We start from the raw sequence: 10950 nt of genomic DNA, 5'->3' as shown, positions 1-10950 counted from the left end.
GCTAAATATTAAAATAGAGAACTGCAGGGACTGTGTACCGGCGCATCTAGGGCTTCGTCAAGCACTGCTTTGTTGAATAATACAAAAATACAACTACAAAACGTAGAAAAACTCAACCATTGCGCACATACTCTGCAGATTGCCATTACCAGGAAAGTTCAGAATTGTTTTCAATGTTTTGCTTTATAATTACAAGCACTTAATTTAATACATTAGAACACATACAATTACGATTGGGGGCATAAATTCATATAAGCCTTGAACCTGACATGATAATCATTTAAGAAAAAAGGAAATATAAGAAATTAATTGTTTTGTTTTTAATATACATAACAGATATTTACATATAGTCCACAACACAGAACAATAACTGAATTTATAAAAATATCTCACTTCTGCATATTTCACCCCTTCCAACAAAAGGGACTCATACACTATTACAAAATATAAATATTCACTGTTGCTCAAGAAGTCAATGGTACATCATTATGCAGTCAAGGCAAGGCAAGTTTATTAATATAGCACATTTCATACACAATGGTAATTCAAAGTGCTTTACATATAAGTCAATATAAACTAAATGAATAAAAAATAAAATAAAATGAATTGAAATGAAATGAAACATAAAATAAAAAATAACGGCAGACGATTGACAGAAGGATCGGTGCAGCTTCTGCAGTAATGCGGTCAATGTACCGCTCTGTCGTGGTGAAGAAGGCGCTGAGCCGTAAATCGCAGCTCTCGATTTACGGGTCAATCTATGTTCCTACTCTCACCTATGGCCATGAGTTTTGGGTCATGACTGAAAGGACAAGATCCCGGATACAGGCGGCCGAAATAAGCTTCCTCCGCAGGGTGGCTGGGCGATCCCTTAGAGATAGGGTGAGAAGCCAGGAGGAGCTCAGAGTAGAGCCGCTGCTCCCCCACATCGAGAGGGGACAGCTGGGTGGCCTGGCATCTGTTCCGGATGCATCCTGGACGCCTTCCTCGGAAGGTATTCCGGACCCGTCTGACCGGGTGGAGACCCCGGGGAAGACCTAGGACACGCTGGAGGGACTATGTCTCCCGGCTGGCCTGGGAACACCTCGGTGTCCCCCCGGAAGAGCTAGAGGAAGTGTCTAGGGTGAGGGATGTTTGGGCATCTCTGCTTAGACTGCTGCCCCCGCGACCCGGCACCGGATAAGCGGAAAAATATGGGTGGACGGGCGGCAGACGCAGACAACATATCCACTGTACAGAACAGTTTTGTTTTTGTAACTTCACAATATCTCTCAAAATGGCCACACATTGAAATGTGAGAGTACAACCAATTTGTCTCCGACTAATTTTGTTCTATTGAACCAGCTTCCATTTGGCTCCCTAAAGTTCCTCACTGACTGACAATTGGGCTTGTTGTGCTCTTATAAGTGTGCGTGTCACTCATGTCACAGCTTTCATAACTACCGGCGAAATTGCCACGAAACGGTTTGTTTGTTCAGTCGGCTATGCTTTCAGACTTCAGCCTGGTCTATCTACGATGGTGTTCCTAGACGTGTTGACCTTTTCAAATGCTTGTTTGTTTGCTCGACAATCTCGTTGAGCTGCTGCTAGATGGATGGTTAAGGATCTGAGCCGGTGATGGAAAAAAGTCTGCCAATCTGTCAACCAAGTATGGATTCTGTCTCTGTGTCCAAAGATTTGCCTACATGATTTCAGCATGCACTAAATACTTTGGCTATAGACACTGAGTTTTTTGCTGCAATGTCTATTGTGCATTAAGATTCATTTCTAGCTGATTATAATAATACCAACTTCTGAACAATGTAGTGTCTAAATAGTTCAGAATATTTGTGGATATTTTTGTGATCAGCCCTTAAAGGCGATATTTCAACCAAAAAAAATAATTCTGTCATCGTTTATTCACTCTCATGTCATACAACACCTGTATATGACTCTTTCTTATATGGAGTGCAAAAGAAGATATTTTGAGAAATGTCTCAGTGGTTTTGTGCCAAGTCATTGGGGGCCAAAGATGTTTGGTTACAAACGTTCTTCAAAATATCTTAAAACGTATTACAGATTTAAAATGACAAAGGTACGTAAATGATGAAACTACTTTAACATCTAAGTGAGTTGTGATCCTGAGAAACATTTAATTATATGTGTGTATAAAAAATATCATAATGACAAAGTTAATCACATTCCTTCATTACAGTAAGTAATTACGTTTCTTTGCCAACAAGACGCACCTGTTTAGTCTCTCAGAACATTGCTTCATACCCAGCCTTACACCTAATTCAAAACTCTTTTCTCTCTCTCTAACAATCTAACGTAATCTGATAACAAAATTAGACCTTTGAATGTCTTTTCAATTGTATTTAGAGCTTTACAGTGCATTTACACAGGAACTGATTAATATGAATGTTTTCATAGTGCAATTATGCCGTGACATTGCCTCTAATTATGCAGTTATTGTAATCGCTATAGTAATTAGTAACATGCAGTACCAGCATTAGCCAAAATCTCCACTGCTTCAATCTGAGGTCAACACTGTGACTCTGACAGAAAACAATATTTTAAGCTTGTCAGTGTTATTCGAAATGTTGCCCAGATAAATCTCACTGTGCACAATTACATTGAGGACAACTATAAAGTATTATTAAATTACTCATGCAAAGTCAATATCATAAGTTGTTGTGGGTGGTTGCTAAATTGTTGGAAGTGCTTTCTAAAAGCTGCGAAAAAGTGCAGTACAGGGCTGCGTTTCCCGAAACCTTCTTAACGCTACGTCGTTCTTCAGTTATACCTTAAGCTGTGCCTTATCGTTAATACGTGTGTAGTGAGGTAGGCGGGACGAGAGCTGGGATTCGAGGCGGAGGAAATCGGGAGCATAAGAGGACGAGTGACCGGACTGTCAGTGAGAGAGGACCAGGCCTAGACTTTATGTAATGGTTTGTGTGTGTCGCCGGCATTAACATTAACTATGGGCAAGAACATTAACATTAACTATGGGAAATTATGAGATATAAAAGACCCTTTCAAAAGCAAGCGAAGCCAACCGCAAGTTATTGTAGCTGGTTAACGCAGAAAACTTATGACCGCAAGCGGGTGTGGGATCGCACACTTGCAAAATTATAAATACATACACGCATATTTATTTAGTTATACTATTTCAGTGAGCCCTGAAAAATGCCATTTCTACTATTTGTAAAGCGCATGTTTATAATGAATATCGTTTTCTAGACATTTTACCCTATACGCAGTGAAGGTTGGAGTGAACAATTGATTCTCGTGGCATCGATATCAACCTATTCAGGACCACCCCCATGGACAGCACCTGCTAACGTCGCACATAAGAAGGTTTACCTTAAGCAACATCCTAAGGTATAGTTTGGAGAACACACGTAGAAAAGGTATAACGAGAGTAAAGGTGTTTCTTTAGAGTCTGCGTAGCGCACTAAGAGACAAGTTTATCGGGAAATGAAGCCCTGTTCAATAAAACCAAATGTATGTTTCATGATCTATAAATATATTTCATGATGCATGTGAGTTTATACCATTCTGTCCTATGATGTGATTGCAAAATTGTTAACAATATATTAATTTGTACTATTATTATTTACATTTAACATTTAATGTAAAATTGCATGAGAGATAATTTATTTTTCACACCATAGGTCACATTGACAAATGTATTTGTCAACTACCCACATACACACATGATGAAAAAAAAAACATGATAAACAGTAATACACTTATATAAAAACACACACATGGACACCCTTACATACATTGAAATGCCAACATATATTTCTATCATAACAAAACTAAAATATTTTTAAATGAATAAAATGAATGGCTTGGGCCAACTATTATAGAAACACTTTCAATACGGTTTAAAAAGCAGGATCATCTAAGGATGATAGAGGATCTGTCCTTCAATTTGATTTAACATATCAAAATCACTCTTATTACTTGAAAGAGTAACATAAAACCCTGCAAGAGATGGAAACATTTCTAAAGGAGCCCACATATGGGGAAGCCCACAACTATTCTATTAGGATTGATGCTAGCAGTCCAGAGCAGTTTGTATTCAGACGTCCCAGATTTAGTATCTGTAGTCCAATCTGTGACACCAGAAATAATATGAAATGTGGAACACCTAAGTCACTTTTTAATCAAAACACCAATTGCTCTTAAAAAAAGAATTGTGACCTTCACAGTGTAAAAAAATGGGCTTAAAAATTAAAATATTGAGTTCCACGTAGGTAAAGTACAGTTTCACCCGAAAGTTCTGTTGTTCTTTTGCAATGTTTTTTACATTTACTTTAAGATCACATTCCATTCTGGAGTTTCTCCGAGCAAATATAGAAATCTGTATTACATTTCCAATGCCCCTGTAGTTGTGGTTTGCAAAATGGGAAAGAATGAGGTTAAGAATGTAATTCTGTTTCTTCTTCATCTCGTGTGCATTAAGAGCACAGCACATCCAATTCTGTGTACGCCAAGGTTGTTTAAGGCCATGGTCACTCAGTCTGTATCTAGTCAGGACATTTAAGTCAGGGTTGCTCAGTGGAACAACATTCCAATTAGCTTATTTTTATTCTGTCCGCATAGTATTTTTCGGTTTTATGTGAAAATCAAAATTCAGGTTTTGCAAGTTTTGTCTTCTGCATGGACTGTTACAAACTAAGTAGGGATGTAACGATTCACCGTGAGCCGGTTGAAAATCGATTATAATATGTGACGATTCAAGCCGGTTGAGACGTTATTTTAATTGCAATCCACTCGAAAACACGCTATAAAACGCTGTCAAAAGCATGCCAAACAAACAGGTGGTGATATAACGCTAACCATAAAGCCATGTTGGCCAATCAGAAGCCTGAACTCTGACGTCAGTCAAAGGAGATAGCATTCCAACGCCATATGCCAAATCTATGGTTTCACAATTTACATGACAACACTGAAACTGGAGTTTCCAAAAATCTTCACCCTGGCCTACCTAAAACTAGGTAAAAGCTACAATTTCACATCACAAACACACTAATAGCAAAACCAATTGACAATAACATTATATTCATTCATTTAAAGCTTGTGCGTTGAAGTTTCATGTTTTAATGCATGAGCCCATTTCAAAGGATCTTGATTGGCTATCAATGTTCATTGTTCATTAGCTGAAAGCGAAATCTGAAAGAGAACCTAACGATGTCATTCCTCTTTATCATAGGTTTGGCACAAGTTCTTAGGCAGATGGAACAAAATGAGTCAAAATGAGACAATCGTCATTGTGTAGTATAGAAATGTCAAATATTATGTTGCTCACCAAAATTCTTCTAATCCTATTAAACAATGACTGTGTGCACATTGACCATCAATGCTGGCAAATTTGAACACAGATTCTGTTGAGCAGAGCAAAAATAACCCTTCAAAAAAGACTGATGGTCTCTGTTCTGACAAGGAGTCCCTGTAACATGTTCTTCAGCTTGGGGGAAAAATGTGTTAAAAAAAAATGTGTTCGATAACTGTTGTTAAAATTAGACAATTGTTGTAAAACTTAGCATTATGTTTCGTAATCATTACGGAGAGATATTAGATATGCTGGAATTATTCCTTGGCAAACAGACCCTTTAACTGTCAATATATTTTTCTTTTAAATTGCAGGAAATTATTGTAAATCACTCCTGCGGAGGCTTAGTGTTCATATCTGGATGTATTTGTCCTCTTTTATCTCTCTGTTAGTCAGGAAGGCAGCAATTACAGGTTTTTCATATATTGTGTGGGCAGCACAGACTATCTCTCTTCTCCTCCCCTCGGTAAATGATGTTATCCTGAAACAGTGTGGCACCCCACTGTTCCTGAGACGGAAAGTAAATTTCATTAGAAAAGCAGAGATAAGATCAGAACGCTTTCTCTGAGTCTGCTTGAAGAATCGGCTAAAACGAGACCGTGAGGGGTGTGGATGCATAATAAAAAGTTGCCATTTTCTGAAGATGTGCCCATGCAAAATGCCCATCTCTCTTCCGCCATTACGGGAAGTCAGTGGGAGCGAAAACTGAATTCTGGGTAATGGCCGTATCAAGTCCGCACAAGTTACCTCCCTATGCAACCTCGATAAAAGGGGCGGAGCAAGAACACATCCAGGGATTTGAACTGTACTTGGCTAGATGTGAACTTTGATTTGGAACAGTACTTGGGCTGCTTCCGATGACGTTTCACAAGTACACAAGGACACAAGTACAGACAAGGACGCATATTGAGAAACGGCCATGGTGTAGGTGTCACGCGTGAAGGGTTGTAAGTGCACGACCCAAGGAGCAGTATATGCGAAAACAGGCTTTTAATAATAAATCCACAGGAAGTGAACCACACAACAACTTAAACAGGAACAGACCTAAATAAGATCAAAACATAACATGATCGTGATAGTAGGTCCCTTTTTATTGCAAGTCACTGTCATTTTCTACTGTAGCCAGTTAAAAAATGTATATGTTCATATACTGTATTTGTGCTATTATTAGCATCCTCGTTTTAAGGATACAGTATATGACATTTAGCGGCATCTAGCGAACAGCAACCAACGGCACACTCCATCCATCCCTTTAGAAGCGCTACAGTAGCTGACACAGGACTAAGTCACGGTTTTTGCCTAGCGAATTTATGAAACCCGCACGGTAAAGCAGTTTGTTCGTTTAAGGCTACTGTACAAACAACATTGATAAAAATAGATCATTCTGGGGCAGTCGTGGAAACGACTGAGGTGCCCTTGAGTAAGGCACATTACTCCCACTTGCTCCCTGGGCACTGCAGTGATAGCAGTGCATGTGTTCACTACTCACTGGACGGGTTAAATGCAGAGGTCACATTTCGGGATATCTGACAAAATACAAATAGGTCACTTTCACTAAGGTCATAAAAAAATTACGCTTCATTACATAAGGTCTCTATAGACCTCTGAATACATAGTTATATATAATACATGGCATTTCTGTCAGTAGATCCTCCAGAAAACTAAACATTGGACCGTCAAGTATGGCCACATCTAGTGAACAAGGACAAATGCAAGGAGAGAAAGCAATATGTAAATGTTTTTGAGTTAAAATCATGCTGAATTTCATAGCAACAAATCATCAAGTACGTGCCATCCACAATGAATTCATACAAAATAAAACATATTATGTCACACAATGGCCATAAATGCCCGCCTAACCTCTGGAAACAGAGATTCTGCGCTTCAATATGAGGTGTCTACCCTCCATAATGCCTGTTATGTAGTAATCCTTTCCATTTTGAGCCTCTCTCATGGACGATCCGAGAAGGCTTTTGTTACGACACACGCTGAAAGCTAACCTGATATCCGGGGATTAAAGCTGGGGAAGGGCATACGAGGTGCTCCAGATAGCTGTTTTGGCACGTCAGATGAATGCAGCTGATATCATGGCAGCGTGACGCTGCGCATCAGGAGTATTAGCTGAGATTTCACATCATTTAGTCTGTAATTAGACAGAGCGTTCACATTCTCCTCCGGCTACAAGAAAGGGGAATTACGTGGAGCTGCTCCACTTTACGTGCGTTTGTGGGTCATGACTTGCCGGCAAAGTCAATTCATCGGGGAGATGATGTGATGTACGGAAGACAGAGATACAATACAAACTGCTCAAAATTTAAAGTTGAACTCAACTCGAGACATGTAAAAAGGAGCTAGTAAACAACACGAAACTTGAGCAACACATGTCGTGTTTGCATTTACATTACATTTACATTTATTCATTTGGCAGACGCTTTTATCCAAAGCGACTTACAAGTAGTTTTTTTTTTTTTTATACAGTGGCACATTACTGCAGAGCAATCAGGGGTAAGGTGTCTTGCTCAAGGGCCCTTCAGTCATGACCTGCTGGCACTGAGATTAGAACCGGCAACCTTCTGATCACAACAGAAGGTCGATCAAAATGTTTTCCATTTGTCTATTTAGTTTGTCAGCATCAAAATTGCAATACAGAGAACACAATGATTCAATGATACAGTTTAAAACAAAACATCAGTTCAATCCTTCACATCTAGGAGATCGTCCTGACAACATCTTATACAGAAGAACTGTGAACCATAACAATAAACAGTGCAATTACACAAATTAGCGTTTGTGAAAACCACGTGATGGTTTAAATGATCGAAGGAACAAGCGTGACCCCACGAAAGAGAGATTTGGAGACCTTTATGGGCGTAACAAGATACAAACATCACGATAATCCTCTTTTAACAAGATGTGTGATCAAGTCTTTTGTCAGGTTGTCGAATTCATACAATCAATGGTGGTAATTTAGCCCCACCCGCGAGTGCCGGCGGTCGTGGGCCCCCTTCTCCCCATACTCATTTATCACACATAAAGAGCAGACAAGAAGCCCTTGGCTGTAGGCTAAGACGGCGAGAGAGAAAAATGAGGATGGGAGTGTGCAAAGAGAGAGTGTTTCGGAAGATAATGAGAAGAAAGAAACTGAAAAGGGTTCTGTCAATTCACCTGTGTCAGATAAATAAGAGGACATGGGTTTGGATAAAGAATATTTGGCCTGACATGTATTCATCTGCGGTGCTAAATCGAGCATCACTATGACTATTGCTTGGACATAATGTTAAATAATGGAGAGTTTTGCACAGTAAAACACTTAAACCTACCTATTTTTTGCTACATAAGATAAGATATTAGGAACTGACATGCTGCTATCCCTGCATAAGATCAAACTGTATTTAAGGACAGTGTGGTTTTGGTAGCAAACATTTTAACATTGAATTTAATTCAAGCGAGGCGATAAATCCTATAGGCCTATCCTCCATACTCCATTTTGGTATGCTGATATTATCTTAACATAAATAAAAATAATACATTTATGTTGCCCTCAATGACACTTTGAACTGAATATAAGCTGGATTCAGCATTCCCGCATGTGCAGATCACTCATGAAGCTTGCAAGCAGAAAATCACATCTCATCTTCCACCTTCAGCTCTCTGCTTTCCCATGTATAGCACGCTGTATGTTAAACATCAAATATTCTGGCTGCGATTTTGTCACCTAGCAAGTATTTCACTTTCTGTGTTAAAACAACCACTCCTTGGCACTGAATACAGAGTTTAGCCAAACTCATTCAATATCATCTCATGGGAATTGGTACCTATTTTAAGTTTTTGTGGCAAATTCATATGAATTTGTGTGATGCCATTCGAACGTTTTCAAACTATCCAACCTGACATCATGGGAATTCGTAACTATTTTACGAGGTTTCTAATTCGTATAAATTCATACAAAGTGAATTGTACCCTCACCGCACCCCTTAACATCACTGGTGCAAAAGTAAATTTGACCAAAACGTACGAATGAGATTGTACGAATTTATACAAATTCACACTTATAAAATTGTTATGAATTCCGTGAGATTGTGTAGGATGCTTTCGCCCAATGATGGTTTTGTTGCGTTTACTATTTACATTGTGTGAAGTCATATGAATTCACCACCTCATAAAATAGATGCAAGACAGGTTTTCCCATGAGATTTAGGTTGGATCATTACAGCTTATCATTAAAGCATATAGCATGTGCAGGACGATCCTATCTTCTCAGCCGAACAGAGTAAAGGAAACTCCTACGGTAATGAAGAGCCAATTATTTTGAGTTTTAATTTGAACACCGAGGTCAGTTCATCACAGGGTTCCCATTAAAGAGGTACAAAAATAGCCTAATTTGTCCTTTGTGTCTGCGAGTCTGTTGGCTGACTGGCCGCTTTGATTTAGCGCGTTCTTTTCAGGTTAACTTTTGAAACGTCCTCAAAGCCGCCCCTAGCATTAGCGTGAAGAGCAATCAACTGGCATTGATTCAGGAAGTTCTTGCTCACAAAAAGTGTTTCATCGGTGACCTCAGAGAACCTCCCTTGCTGCAAGTCGGTAAAATGCGCCCACTTGGCCCTCGCTGTCCGTCAGCTCTCAAATTACCCTGCCGTTCATAATACCTTACGATTCCTCTGCGCTTCTCTAGGATTGGTCTGGGGCTTTATGTAGGTCAGTGTGAAGCTGTTGACACACATATGACCCCCTCTACTGCATCACACAAAATAAAACAAAACATGAACTTGGTCAAAGACTTTGACCTTACATTTAAAACGTCATTCCTAAAATGCAACAGTTCACCCAAAAATGAACATTTTCAACATTTACTAATCCGAACCAGTATGACTTTCTTTCTTCTGCAAAACACAAAAGTAGATATTTCAACGGACGTTGGTAACCAAACAATACTGGACCCCTTTGACTTCCATTGTATGGACACAAAAATATCTTCTTTTGTTTTCTACAGATGAAAGAGTCGTGCACATATTTTGAACATGAAGACAGAATTTTTATTTTTAGGTGAATTATCACTTTAAAAGGTAAATGGCATAAACATACTAGACAGAAAGAAGTCTGTCTTATAGCTATAAGGCACAGCATAATAGGTCTATTTTCAAGAGTAATTCAGATTCGCTTAATAGGACTAGGTGTTATAATACCACTATTTCAGCACTGTTGAAATGCCCAATAGGACATTGTTGCCCATAGAGCACCACTCACACTTTACCCAAAATATTACAAGCATTTCAGAACTTTCTGATTTCTCAACACATCTTTCTTGATAACATATGACTCAATTATGTCTGAAAAATAAGCTTCAATTTTATTTTTACAAATATTATATATACTTGTTTTGTAGTAGGTAAAATATGACAAGCACACATTTTCATGTGTTCAGTGAGAGATAGAGAGAGAAAACTAATTACAGATTAATTTACAAAGAGAAAGATTGTGTGATACAGTGAGAATGGGATGGACTGAAAAAATAAATAGACGTCGATAATGTTTGACCATCCCTTCATTATAGCAGTGCTTCTCTCCAGCCATCGCTTATGAAACATAATATTAACAGTGTGGTCATTATAACAGCATTAGTGTGT

The sequence above is a fragment of the Barbatula barbatula genome (assembly GCF_947034865.1).
Source record: "Barbatula barbatula genome assembly, chromosome: 2".
Taxonomy (NCBI): domain Eukaryota; kingdom Metazoa; phylum Chordata; class Actinopteri; order Cypriniformes; family Nemacheilidae; genus Barbatula; species Barbatula barbatula.
Note: the sequence above shows the minus strand (reverse complement) of the source record.